The following is a 15,239-nucleotide window of genomic DNA, read 5'->3' on the forward strand; positions in this document are numbered from 1 at the left end:
CGCTCAAGAAATTTTCCTAAAGACGAGTAAATGAAGAAATGTTGCGTAGGTGAAAGTACACTTAAACGCAGCTGCCGAGAATGGGCTCCCCTAGCTACACCATGTATTTGCATTGGTAATATCAATGGTCCAAATTTGGCAATGAGGGTCTCGCTCCATGCCAGCATGAGAGACCAAAGCCCACAAATGAGTCACAAACTCCCCTCCCTTTGCTAAGTGCTCGACGTGCGCTTTTGCTTTGTTTGATGGAGCCACATACAATATTAGTTCGGCCCAAAACTCGGCCAGGATTTTCCAAATGCGCTGCTGGTTCTCTTTCAGCAATTGAACCCCCAACCGGGCGCCCCGATGTATAACCATATTTTCTGGTGTTTCTGTATCTTCTGGTATTTCCCCGATGTCCTTCAGTCTGTGGATTCTTTCTCCATATGTCTTGCACATCTTAAACTCTTCCCGCGATTCAAGGATGACTTGGTTGAAGATGTTCTCCGTGTCATAAAAGTGATCAGGTAACAATCTCGGGGCGAATGCCACCAAATAAGCAAGATATTTGGACAAGTTAGTCACTATGTTGAAGTTTGGATCGTGATTCAACGGCCGCTTATACTTGTTAGAAATTTTTTTTGGATGTGTGTGTGTGTGCGGAAGCATGGTTTTGGTATTAGTTATAGTTTTTTGTTAGTGATGTGTGCAAGTGTATGGTATAGTTTGTAGAGGATGGACAAGGGACAATGATGATAGTTTTTTTATTAGTGATGTGTGCAAGTGTATGGTATATTTTGTAGAGGATGGACAAGGGACAATATAGGATAATTGAAGGATAAAGAACATGGGATATGAGAAATAGTTTCATTAGTTGAATAAAATAATTTTACAATAGTTGAAGGAAGTATTGGTGGAGGAGCTTCAAGATATGGAGTATTATCTCATGCTCCTCTCACCCTCTTACACTTTTACATTTGTTGTTTTGCTATGCCCCTCTTTCCTATTTATAGAGACTAAATACAACATTCTAGAATAATTTGGAATGTTGTCCACTTAGGCTTATTCTAGGAAATTCTAGATTGTAGTTCTTCTAGAGACTTCTCTTAAATGTTGGACATTTTCCTCTTTCTTCCAGAAACTTCATCTAGGGAATTCTAGAAGTTTAGCAACTCTAGGAAATCCTAGAAAATAGATCACCATTTCCAACACTCCCCTTGATCCATTTTCGAGATACTTCGGACATTGTATCATAAAGTTGCCGACATACCTTGAAATCTCTCTTCTAATTTGTCCCATGCCTTTTGTGTTGTCTTCGTTCCAGAATTTCCTAGATGAAGCCTACATTATTCCGTCTTCGAATGCGCATGTCTTTTCTTTAATGATGTCCCATATGTCTCGGGGCATCAAAATGCTCTTAGTTGTAGTTGTTAGATCGGGCTCTAGCTCTGGCTCTCGTAGGCTCTGGCTCTGGCTCCGGCTTTGGTTCTGGCTCTGGCTCCGGCTCTGGCTCTGTTGGCTCTTACTCGAGCTCTAGCCTTTTTAGTTGAGGATGGTGAGGACAAACGCCCATAACCATCCGATATGCCTAGCTCTGATACCATGTTAAAATTTAAATGTGCGCGGAAGCATGGTTTTGGTATTAGTTATAGTTTTTGGTTAGTGATGTGTGCAAGTGTATGGTATAGTTTGTAGAGGATGGACAAGGGACAATGATGATAGTTTTTTATTAGTGATGTGTGCAAGTGTATGGTATATTTTGTAGATGATGGACAAGGGACAATATAGGATAATTGAAGGATAAAGAACATGGGATATGGGAAATAGTTTCATTAGTTGGATAAAATAATTTTACGATAGTTGAAGGAAGTGTTGGTGGACGAGCTTCAAGATATGGAGTATTATCTCATGCTCCTCTCACCCTCTTACACGTTTACATTTGTTGTTTTGCTATGCCCCCTCTTTCCTATTTATAGAGACTAAATACAACATTCTAGAATAATTTGGAATGTTGTCCACTTAGGCTTATTCTAGGAAATTCTAGATTGTAGTTCTTCTAGAGACTTCTCTTACATGTTGGACATTTTCCTCTTTCTTCCAGAAACTTCATCTAGGGAATTCTAGAAGTTTAGCAACTCTAAGAAATCCTAGAAAATAGATCACCATTTCCAACACTCCCCCTTGATCCATTTTCGAGATACTTCGGACATTGTATCATAAAGTTGCCGACATACCTTGAAATCTCTCTTCTAATTTGTCCCATGCCTTTTGTGTTGTCTTCGTTCCACGATCCCTTGTATCCTTTTGTCGAACCACTTGCACTTGCCTTCAAATGTCCATGTCTTTTCTTTAATGATGTGTCCCATATGTCTCGGGGCATAAAAATGCTCTTAGTTGTAGTTGTTAGATCGGGCTCTAGCTCTGGCTCTCGTAGGCTCTAGCTCTGGCTCTGGCTCTGGCTTTGTTGGCTCTCGCTTGGGCTCTAGCCTTTTTAGTTGAGGATGGTGAGGACAAACGCCCATAACCATCCGATATGCCTGGCTCTTATACCATATTAAAAATTTTGAAAGTGCGTGTGCGTGCACTAGGTGTAAGAGACCGTGAAGTCAAAACCTGGAACGAATACAACACAAAAGGCATGGGACAAATTAGAAGAGAGATTTCAAGGTATGTCGGCAACTTTATGATACAATGTCCGAAGTATCTCGAAAATGGATAAGGGGGAGTGTTGGAAATGGTGATCTATTTTCTAGGATTTCCTAGAGTTGCTAAACTTCTAGAATTCCCTAGATGAAGTTTCTGGAAGAAAGAGGAAAATGTCCAACATGTAAGAGAAGTCTCTAGAAGAACTACAATCTAGAATTTCCTAGAATAAGCCTAAGTGGACAACATTCCAAATTATTCTAGAATGTTGTATTTAGTCTCTATAAATAGGAAAGGGGCATAGCAAAACAACAAATGTAAAAGTGTAAGAGGGTGAGAGAAGCATGAGATAATACTCCATATCTTGAAGCTCCTCCACCAACACTTCCTTCAACTATTGTAAAATTATTTTATCCAACTAATGAAACTATTTCCCATATCCCATGTTCTTTATCCTTCAATTATCCTATATTGTCCCTTGTCCATCCTCTACAAAATATACCATACACTTGCACACATCACTAATAAAAAAAACTATCATCATTGTCCCTTGTCCATCTTCTACAAACTATACCATACACTTGCACACATCACTAACCAAAAACTATAACTAATACCAAAACCATGCTTCCGCGCACATTTAAATTTTAACAATACTCAAGAAAGCTTGTAGCTGTATGCCAAACCATTATAACTTCAGTTTGTGTCTCGAGCCTACACGCCCAAGATAGCTCATCTGACATGTTGTTTAGCATCAAAGAAGTTTGTCCATTCGCCAATTTCCCGTTGCTCTTCATAGAGAATCAAACACAGCCTTCTTCACATCACCGGACAATCTAATGGGAGCGCTTTGTTTTTGACCTCTCCCATGGACATCGACGAAATTGATTTTGCAGAAATGGTAGAGAAATCTGGAAGGGACGTGATTGTACGATTCGAGAAAAGAGTATTGGCGAAGTTTCCTTTCCCAAGGCTTCAAATGTACCCCGCATATTAGTCCTATCAGCTTCTCGATGCGCTTGCTCCCTTGCCATGACTGCTTTTGCACGTAGTTGCAAAGCCATTCAACTTTCGCCCAGTCGGAGATAGCCATCAGAAAGAGCTGAACAAGCTTAACACATATGAATACCATGAGAACGACCGCAGTCACGAGAACGTCGACCCTCCACCCACTGGACGTCACCAATTGGACAACAACATCTTGGGGCTTTGTGGTTTTGGGCATCAGGAATACAACTGTTACCATGGTGCCTGTGATCAAACACAAAAGCTCCACAACTTTCAGCTGCCAAAGGCGCGCTTGGAAAATGATGGGGTAATTGGTGTAGAAAAATCGTGAAAAAGGTAAGCTCGACTTCAGCGATTCGAAATGCTCTCTCATACCCATTTTCTTTCTGAAGAATTCCATCTCGAATCAAGTGCCACGCCTTCTGATGAGCTTCTTCCGGCAACGAGTAGCTCAAAAATTTCAAACGGAGAAGCAGGTAGAACGCGTAAGAGAGACAAATATCCTTGAACTTGCCATCCCGGTCTCCCCCGCTTGAGCTCAAAAGAGCCCCTTTGCACTCCCACACCCTTTCTATGGTGATGACTTCCTCCTCAGAGTTTCCTGAGACCCTTTCAAAATTTGCCTTTGGTGCTGCGACTTCACCAAAGACTTTCTCGAGTACGGTCCGACTCACTTTCACCACATATTTGTACCCTTTCATAGTTTCGGGATCGGCGCAGGGATCCAGGCAACGATGCTTGGAGCTTACTGACATATGATCCGCGACCCATTTTGTCATTCGATCCCGGCCAAATGCGCTTACTGACACGAGCGATAGTGCTCTCTCTGTGGTCTTAAGCGCTAGGATGACGAAATAGAGCAGGAAAACCGCCAGCCTTGACGGCAAGGTGGTCAGATAGAGTGTCCACAATGTTAGTAACCCTATGAACGTGACCACGAGTTGACAAGCATAATTCTTCCACTGCTCGTTGTCCTCAAGACTATGTGCAGAGAAAGAGTTTGAGCTTCCAAGAAAGATCATCAAGAAAGTCGCCCACAGCGGGAACAGCGGGTTGTGGAACGGGGATTCGCGAATTAGCCCGAGCGTGTACGTTATCAAGTAGCCCGAGAGAGTGTACGCGGCCCACAGGACAACATTGAGCATCGGATTGTTGTTCCGACGCCTCAATGAGCCGAAAGCCACAAGGAAGAGGAGCAGGAAGGCGACTGAGCCCACGTAGAGCTCTATTAGCGCGAGCATGCCCTCCGGGGTTTGGAGCCTCTTCACGACAACGCTGGCCTCGGTTATGGTTTGGTTCCCCGACGCCATTTGGCTACCTTGCAAGTCCCTCATGTTTTTATTTTTTATTCTTTTGGTGAATAAAGACAGATTGTGTTCTTGGTGAGTGTTAGAGAGAACCAGGAAGTTTAAGAGCTTTGAGAGTTCGTTTCCTGTGTGTGCGAAGACCAAAGAGGAAACCTGCCTTTATCGATATCAACTCTGATGTCCGGAGTCGGTCCAGGCTTTAATTTTGATTTCCCCCGCGCGATACGAGTACGTTTATTTAGTTAGCGACGTCCAATTATCGTTCAAAGGGGTTTATACTTGCTACCCACGTAAGGAATTGTCTTTCCATCCGTCCTTTGGGCAAAAGGGCATTACTTACTTACCTCGGTAACTAAAGTATCAATCAATAAAGTTAATTTTGTTAAAAATCTTAAATTGGTACGGTGACATATTTATTTAAAATTAAATTTTCTTTTACAAAAGTCTCGAACCAATGACATATATACCAAACTAAGTTTCGTCTCACAAAAGCTCTCAAAGTAGTGACTCTCACCTAAATTCACCCTCCACGTTAAATCCTAAACTATTAACGGGGATAGATTGTGGTTAAGGGTACTAATTTGAGACTTTTCATCAAATGAAAATTACTTTAAGATAAATGTGCTACATCTATCAGTTTGAATTATTTTTAACGAGAGGAAAATTAATTTTGGTTAAATATATCATGGGCCACTGGTTTATGATTTTTTATGGCACCAGCCCTAGAAAAAGAACTTCTTTTGACTATATTGCCCTATTCTTTCTTCGAGAAGACATTTCACAAAAAAAGGTCAAAAAGAGAGCAGTCAACTTGGTTATTAAATAACCACCAGGGGTTCGCCCCAGTGACCACTCTTCCACCTTGGAAGGGAAAGGTTGGGGGTTCAAATCTCCACCTTCTCAGGAGGGATTGGGGTGGGGACAATTTCATTTCAGGAGTGGGTTTCGACTCCTACGCCCTGCAAGGAGACATGGCAAAAGTCTGAAAGTGTGTGTTAGAATAGGATTAGAGTAGGACCGACAAAAAAAAAAACTTGGTTATTAAATGATTGAAGGTGGCATCCGGCCGAGTTTGAGTTTTCTTCTTCTCTCTTTTCTCTTGCGATCTCTTCTTGTTGACCTTTTTTTTTTTCAAAATTCTTGCACTTTTCCATGATTTTTGGAGGATATACAGCAATCTCTTCTCCCATTTCTCTTCTTGCTTTTCTCTATTCATTTACTAGGGAAAATATAAAAAAATCCAGCCATTAAATGAAAGCGTGGTAATATTTAATTACTCTAACACTTCCCTTCACATGCAAAGTTAACTTTAGCTTAAGCCTAAAGTGCATAAATGTAATTGGAAGGTAAATAAGAATCTTGAAAGATTTGAACTCAGGACTCATTCTTTGATACTATAAAAGAACAGCAGTGTTTGAATGTTAATCTCAACGCACAATTTGTTGAGATTATGCCCACTACATAAAGTTATTATAAAGTGTTGCGCTTCATAAGGAAAGAATGCAATAATGGAAATAATAAAAGAAAAGATCCTTTCAATTTTTTATTTTATTTTAGTATCTTCAAAAGTCTGCTCGTGATTTTGATTGATATATTCATCTTCTTTTCCCTTAATTGATAAATCACTGCCTTTAAAACCAATGCTTGTCGATTTTGATTTTACTCGGGATTTTATTTTAGTATCTTCAAAACTCTACTTCAGAGGAGCAATTTTCTAGATGAACTGAGGTACCAAATATGAAAATGTTGAAAACTTAATTGGTAAAATTAAAAAGACTTAGGATTAAATTGACGAAAATACAATAAGTTTAGGAATTTTGCTGTGTCAGTAACTTCTCTTTTGATCATACTGAAATCCAGTAGGTGGGTCACGTGCGGAAGAGTGGACGTAGACTTGGAATAAGCCGAACCACTATAAATCATGTGTTCAATTTTTCTTCCTCACTCTCTCTACCTCAATCGTATTTCATTTTGTTAATTAAGAGAGAATTTACTTTCTATCATATGTTAAGAATCGCTTCCGTATATCGATAAATTGTTTAGGCACCTATTCACCCCCCCTCTAGGTACTCATACTAGCTATATCAGCAGCAAGCAATGGGTCGGAAGTCATTGACAGACGAAGCATTGGGGACCTTCGGGACTAAGGTCAGGATGGTTGAATTAATCTCCTTAAGAAGATGACCAGAGGCAAAGAAGTCACGAACCGCTAATAAGACCGAAGGGCCAACAATTTCCCAAGACCGCTTGAAGAAGTCTACATTAAACCCATCCGGGCCCGGAGCTTTACCATTTGCAAGAGAAAAAAGGGTATCTTGGATTTCTTTATCTGAGACAGGCTGAGAGAGAGTCCGAATCTGGTTATCATCAAGAGTATGGTTTAGATTTTCCTTTATCTCCTCAATTGTAGGCACATAGGAAGGGGGGAAGCCGCCAAGAGAGCTTGGAAATGAGAGACAAAGAGGTGATGAACCTCAACAGATCGAAACTAGAGTGTCCCCATTGTAGATTGATAGAATTCTGTTTCGGAGGTGGCTTCTCTTGATGAGTGGTGAAAATATTTAGTGTTTAGATCTCCTTCTTTAAGCCAACGAACCCTAGATTTCTGCCTAAAAAATGATTCCTCTTGGAGGCGCAACTCGGAGAAAACCCGAAGGTGTTCCTTTTCCACATTTGCCAAATCCAGTTTGTGAGGGTCCAAGTTGAATGGCCTCTTGGGTTAGGAGAGCAATCTCCTAGCCTCATTTGTTTTAGCTGAAATGTCCGCATAAGCCTCTTTATTTAGGAGCTTAAGCCTACATTTAAGAGCCCTCTTGCAACAGAATGTACATCGGCATTCCAGAGAAGGGGGAGTCCCACACGAGTCACAAGATCAAAGAATGAGGGATGGGTCATCCAAAAATTGAAGAATTTAAAGGGCTTACGGGTGTTGGGAATAGGCAAAATCCTAACCATCATAGGAGAATGATCGAGACTCCGGGGAGGGAGAAACGATGCCTCGTAGAAGGAGAAATAGAGTTCCAGGTGGAGTTAGTCAACACCTGTCAATTTTCCTTAGTTTGCGAGAAGGACCCGAGGAAGCGACCATGTAAATCTGTTCCCACATATCTCGAGACTGATTAAGACAATCGCCAAAGTCATTAAATGCCGGGATCCAATAGTTGGATGTATCTGCTCTATCGGAAGAAGACCGAATGGCATTGAAATCTCCTGCAATAATCCAGGGCGAGTCCACAACTTGGAGACTAGACTGAACTAAGTCAGCCCAAAGGGGTCTTCTCGAGGTAAAGGAGTGCTCCGCATACACTACGGTGCTGATGATAAAGAAATTGGATAATTTTTACATATTAAATGCAACCTTCTTGAACAATCCGTTGTCTCCTATAGAAAAGCATGATAACTCGAGCCTTTTTAGTCAGCAGCCTTTGTTAAACTGCAAACACATTGCAACCTACATTTCACCGCATTCGACTTTTAATCCAAATCTTGTACTCACAGAGAGTAATATCAGCAAAACAGACGAGAAACAAATTCTTTATGAAAAAGAAGTCCCCAGGGTAGTGAGCCAATCATGTCAGAACTACGCGTCAAACCATCTACATTATAAGTGTACTGTCAGCCTATCATGTCGTCCTGTAAACTAGACACACATCGTCTCAGCTTATTCAAGATTCACTCAGTTGACCTGCAGGAAGAAAAGGAAAATTAGCGGCAAGGCAAACTGAAAGTCTTGGGAACTTAGTGCGCCCAGAAAGAAGCAAAGAACTCTTACTTCCATGACTTCGTCCACAGAATCTTCTTGCAAAATACACATGAATCGGAGTTTGAGGGACGGTTCTTAGCTTTGCAATACATCCAGAGGCCAACTGTTTTCAAAGCCGGGAAAACCATAAAGGAAAGACCATTAGTAAAGAGTTGACGAATTTAATAAAAAGCAACTTGGTTACTGGCGTTACTGCTCTTTCCATAATGTTTTATTATTCAATGCACCAAAAAACTTAAAATAAAATAAAACGGTAATAAGAATTAGAACGTTATAAGAAACTCTCCAGTCCCAACACTATCGTGAGAGATACACAACCTACAGACCTGACAAAAGCAATACTAATGGATATGATCCACTGCTTCCAATTAAGTCTCACTGTTGAAGTAAACTTCCCAAGAAACTCTATGATAATGACCTAAAGAGAAGGCAAGATAAAGGATCATGAGACATTTTTACACGATATCTTTAACTCAGTCAAGAAAAATGCTGGAAGATTCTCACCTGAAGTATAAGAGTCAGACCTACTATCCCCATGAAGACACGATTCTTCGTGATTCCATTGAACACATTAAAATCATCTGGATCCCGGGCATTAAATTCATTGACTATCTGAAGATTCAATGTTCACATGCTTGTCAAAATTACGGGTTAAAAGAAGAAAATGAGAGAATTCTGAATCTACTTGGTAATAGCATCATGAATACAAGCATGCCTAGATAGAAATAAAATCCGTATCAATGTGCTTCTCAAGCTGATGCACAGACTCAACGAATCAGGATGAGTGCAACATTTGGATTAATAAGGGCACTTCAGATGCAGTCAAGGTATTAGCTATTTAATTGTATAGAAACAAATAGGAGGGAATCTAGGCTTGGAGTGATATATAGGCTTTCCGAGTGCTCATCCTCCAATGACTAGAGTTTGCCATAATAGCCACCCTTCTTACTTGAAAGGGGGAGGTAGACTCTCCACCTCCTTGGGGATGGGATGGAGACATGCAAGTAAGGGAGTAGAATTTCGCAATCTGCATAAGGCAGTCAGTGGCTGGTACAATTGATATAGGATAAAACCAGATTAAAAAAAAAAACCTACGCTCACCCTCTAGAATTTAAAGGTTTGGAATGGTTGGCTTCCACATATAAGTAGAAAATGTGCTAGATAGCACATTGTAGGGATCTCTCTCTAAGGAGAAGTTTTCTTCAAACAACAAGCATGCCACCAAGAAACCTACTTGCAAGCAATTAGGGCTCTGTTCGTTTTACAGAAAATAATTTTCAGGAAAACGTTTTCCAGATTTTCCGGCGTTCGTTTCACGGAAAATGAATTCCTTGGGGAAAATGTTTTTCATAAAAGGAAAAAAGTCTTCTAAATTAAGGGAAAATATTTTCCTCACTTGATCTCTTTTATCTCATACCTCTACAAATCCTCACTTCATTTTCATATTTCTTCTTCTTCTTTTCTTTTTTTCATTCGAATTATTTTTTAATTTTATTCTTCTTTTTTAATTCAAATTATTTTTAATTTCCTTTTTCTTTTCTATTTTCTTTTCTTTTCCTTTTCTTTGTTTCCCATTTTCTTTTTTCTTGGCTAGTCGTTGGCCGTTGCCAAATGAACCTTGAGCTTGTCGATCTCATGCTCGTGCTTTGCACTCTTGCTTATTCTTTTCTTTATTTACTCTATTATGCAATTGTACATTACTCAAGTAAAGAACTTTACATGCTTTTCTTCTTTTTTCTTTTGTTTATTAGAACACAAAAGACACAGGGGAGAACAAGCCACTCAACTGGAAGATTCTCATTAGAGTTGTACATGCTTTGCTTCTTTTCTCTTTTGTTTCTTTTTAAAATCCATACGAACATTTTTTAAAGTAGATGAGCGTTTGATGATAATAAGGAAAAAAAAAGATATGAAGCAAGTTTGCTTGGATTTAAAGGGAAATTCATATTTGATGGATTTATAGATTGATAAGTGATACATGCCCGTGGTGAAGTCTTAGAAAATATTTTCCTTACCGAACATAAAAAAATATTTTCCGAAACATTTTCAGGTTTTAGCCGAACACCAGAAAATATTGCCATTTTCTTGGAAAATGACTTCTGAGAAAATATTATCCGGAAATAGCTCATTTTCTACGAAACGAACGGATCCTAAGATCAATTTCTTTCCTCACACTAGAAAAAAAAAAAAAAAAAAAAAAAAAAACAGGCGGGGCTATTTCCACCCCTAAATGACTACATCTACCCTCATTTACATTAAAAAGACAAAACTGTCCCGAAATCTTTCAATTGTAGCTTAAAGTGATGGCCCCACTCTTGCTTTTTTAATATAAGAGTTCCGTAATTAAGCATTTCACATATTTTGTTTTTTAGCGTATTAAAGAAATGTGCGTTCTCAAATATTCTTATAATGCTTTACATACTCTGTGTAAAGTCATCTACTAGTAGTAAAAACACAAACATATTCTTTAATATGGTATAAAACTAAAAAGCCCCTTCTTCATTATTGATCTTAGAACAATTTATCTATTTTTTGTCCCTACTATCTCAAAATCTCATTTTCTTGGTGAACTTCTTATTAATTTCATTAGTCTAATATAATCTCTTTCTTTACGATATCAAAGAATTTATCATTTATTATTATTATTATACTGGCAAGATACTTTTATACAGAGCATATAAGATGTTAGATGAATATATAGCAAAACAATAAAAACATATGCACAATGAGGTATCTTGATTTTTTTGTGAACAATTCAAAAATGATATTAACTTTCGTCAATCCAAATTAATGATATTTCACTGGCATTTTAAAAAAAAAAAAAAATCTTACTTTGTGCAATGTTTTGATTTAATTAAATTTTTCATCTACTTAACAATTTATTCATAAATATAATCGAGCATGTGAAAAAGAACTAGATTTATGGGAAATTTCTCTTTTCGACAAAACAAATTTTTATGGAAGTAATATCTAACGATAAAAGAAAAAACATAGCGCCTTTAATATACATTTGGGATCACACATTTAAATTCCGATTAAATGATAGAGGTATTGTCTTTTTGGTAGAAATTGGATGGATTTAATCGTATGGGAGTGGAAATAGCGCCACCCACAAAAAATCGATGTTGAAGCATGGTTTGCGTGTCATAAGTCTTCTCAGCTGATGAAATAATTCAAGTGCCAAATGTCTTAACTAGAGATCCAACCCACACAACTCCGATAAAGTAAACGCATAAGTAATCTCAACAATAGCAGCTCAGAACCATCGATCGCTGTGTCTTCTTTGACCGTAAGGCACCAAACTTACTTGGCAAAAGACGAAAGCGTTGAAAATCAGCGTATTCTTCACTCTGTTAGCATGATCGCTGGTATCATGCTCCAAATGCAGTAAGCTTGTACCTCGGAAATGGAGGAGAAGCAGGACACCTACTTGATAGGCAGCCTAAAGATCCAAACTCTGCACTGTTAGGAGCAAAAAGCTAGCAAAAAGCCTGTCGTGTAAAGTGTTAGTGGCCATACCTGTATCCGTATATTCCTCCACATGGTATTTGTAATAGGAGCTTCACTGCAATTGAGAAAATCATTCAGTCAGTGCATAGTCAAGGAGTAAGGATAAACTACAGGTTCCAGCAAGTGAAGAAATTGCAATACAGATCTAAAGAAACAGGGAATCTGAGTTGACCATAAAGAACATGATCTCCAAGCTTGTGATCAAAATCAAATTGCACCCGGTGACAAACAGTAACTCTTACCTCCTACCGACTGGACACCTTTGCATGAGTTGGTCAGTTGGAGGCTCGGTAGCCAGTGCTAATGCTCCAAAGGTGTTCGTGATAAGATTAACCCAGAGAAGCTGCAAGCAAAGAGAAAAGTTCAGAACTAGAGAAAGCAAATGTCATGTGGAGGTCTACACCACAGAGAGAGAGAGAGAGAGAGAGAGAGAGAGAGGGTACCTGCACTGCATTCAGCGGAACTTCACCTGAGAAAACAGCAGCAACACTGTCTATAATAAGAGCTGCAACATTACTTGTAAGCTGAAACTGGATAAATTTCTGAATATTTGCATACACAGATCTTCCCCACCTGGCAACCTACATTCCACAGGTAATGTCGACCATCACTGCACTATTTAAGGATTAATCAACCCCAGACTCAAAATCATTAACCACAATAATTGAAATAATTAAGTTGACAATGTGGGATTGAATATTCAACTAAGCATTAAGTAAGGAAAAGATTTTCCAAGACCCAATTCCATAGCAGTTTTACAAATCCGAAAAATTTCCATATGCACAGGCGAAATTTTAGTATTGTGGATTATGTCTGAAGAATCTAGACTAGCTACCCAAGTCAAGTACAGATGCACAATACCAATCTAAACCAGTCAAATTAGTACGTATCTCTCCAGAGCTCTCCACATAAGTAACGTACTCAAGCTCCACTATAATCAATTGCCATCAGTTGACACCTCTCTTCAAAGAAGTTAAATCAAATAATTAACTCTGTCATGAACATGCTGAGTTCCTCTTTTAATTAAATTCAGGCAGCATACCATAATAGACCATCGTTGATTTACCAACCTTAACAATAGAAGCAAAATTGTCATCCAAAATTATAATGTCCAAACTCTCTTTTGCAACTTCTGTCCCTTGAATACCCATTGTGATGCCAACATCTGCCTGAACTCCAAGATCAAATAGACATCCAAGCAACAATATCATTATATGAAAAGAGTTCAAAGTTAAGGCACAACATAAGTGCACTTGTACGAGCAGACCAAAGAAAAGAACGCTCGACAACCATTCATGACAATGAAATTTTTCTAGAAGGATGGCAAGCTAAGATCCTACAATTCTAAACAACTTGCAATCTATCCCCCTTATAATATATACAAGAACAAGCCAACTTCTAGACACAAAAGGACTTTTAGACTACAACCAAATTTACCTTCAGACCACAATGCTTAATAGTGCAGCAAGATACTCTGAGACATCTAGGGACTTGAAGACTATAAACCAGTTATGTAAAAAGATTTCAAGACATATTGGTCTGGTGTATCTGCTGAATCTATGGGATGCTAGAATGGCAAATGTCATAAATCAATGAAAAAGGGCATAACATCAGCAGGACATTAAAGGAACCCCCAAGAAAAATGGTGTCAACCTCGAGTAGAGTAGGAGCATCATTAGCGCCATCCCCAGTTACAGCTACAACATGTCCTCGCTTTCTCAATGCTTGAACAAGCAGAAGTTTGTCATTAGGAGATGATCTTCCCATAACCTGTTGCAAATAACCGCAAGATTACTAGCACAACTTCAAACAGAAGACGTGATTGATTACAAAAAAGAGAAGCAATGCCGTACTGATATCTTCTCGGCAGTTTCTTCTCTTTCCACACCAATTAAGGAGCGAAAATCTTTTACCAATTAAGGAGCGAAAATCTTTTACCAATTAAGGAGCGAAAATCTTTTCCTTCAATAAGGTTTGGCCCAGTAGCATCTGCTTCGGGACCTAATAATATCCCGCATTCCAAAGCAATTGCTTTGGCAGTTTGGAGATTGTCCCCAGTAACCATTCGTACCTATCACCAGATAAGATGCATTACATACTGAGGTCACATCTAGATAAGTACCAATCCTCAATCTGTCATGCTGGAGAAAATTACTATTTGGAGTCCAACATTGATGATTAGCATCATATGAAAGAAACCTTCAAAGCACCCTAAAATGAAATGACTAAATGACAATGCACTTCGCAATCACAATTGATAAACAGAATCCCAACGTCTTAGCCTTCATATCAACTTCATTGTACAAGGATGAATTTTACTCAATCCATTTTCCAAAGAAAAGCATCGAAACAACAGAAACATCCAATATGACCACCTAAAAGGATGCAAATGATGAGAAACTCAAATTTTGAGTTCCTGAAGTAGTTGAAAATAAAGAAGAAGAGGAAGGATGAAGGATCATATCCCCAAATAAATTATTGAAAAAATGACAAAAAAACATTAACGTACCTTAACTCCAGCACTTTGGCATAGTTTCACTGCCTCTTTAACTCCAGGACGACAAGGATCCTGCATGGTATGAGCATGCAAGAGAATTCATCATTTCTACATTTAAACTGTATACATACTAAGAGTAAGTATAGCAAATGATTAACAGCGCATCTGGCCAAAAGTGAGAAAATATTTTCAGTTCACTTGCCTGCTACTTGTACCAAGACAGAGTTCTATGGATTCCGGCAAAACATTATTTAAAAAATTGGATCAACAAGCCGGTGTCAATGAAATAACAAAAGCATCAAATTTCCTTAGGTCCCCGACAAGAACTCTTCAAAGTCATGGAAAAGCACAAGATTTTCCAAAGAAGTTTTCTCTGAATGTCAGAAAACCTCCAACAATCTTAAGCATTCCTAGAGTCACATCATCTTGCAGGGAACATTTCACAACCAGAAATAAGAACAAAAAAAATCAATGTTGTCCTTTTCACTTAATATTATTGAAGAAAAGAATCTGTTTTCTTATTTCTCAA

The 15,239-nt window shown here is 38.7% G+C and overlaps 1 pseudogene; it reads right to left on the bottom strand.

Annotated features, from left to right (window-relative positions):
* Positions 1-7,024: 7,024 nt before the first annotated feature.
* LOC104443006 overlaps positions 7,025-15,239 on the bottom strand; it is a 28,090-nt pseudogene continuing 19,875 nt past the window's right edge.

The sequence above is a fragment of the Eucalyptus grandis genome, chromosome 4, assembly GCF_016545825.1.
Source record: "Eucalyptus grandis isolate ANBG69807.140 chromosome 4, ASM1654582v1, whole genome shotgun sequence".
Lineage (NCBI taxonomy): Eukaryota > Viridiplantae > Streptophyta > Magnoliopsida > Myrtales > Myrtaceae > Eucalyptus > Eucalyptus grandis.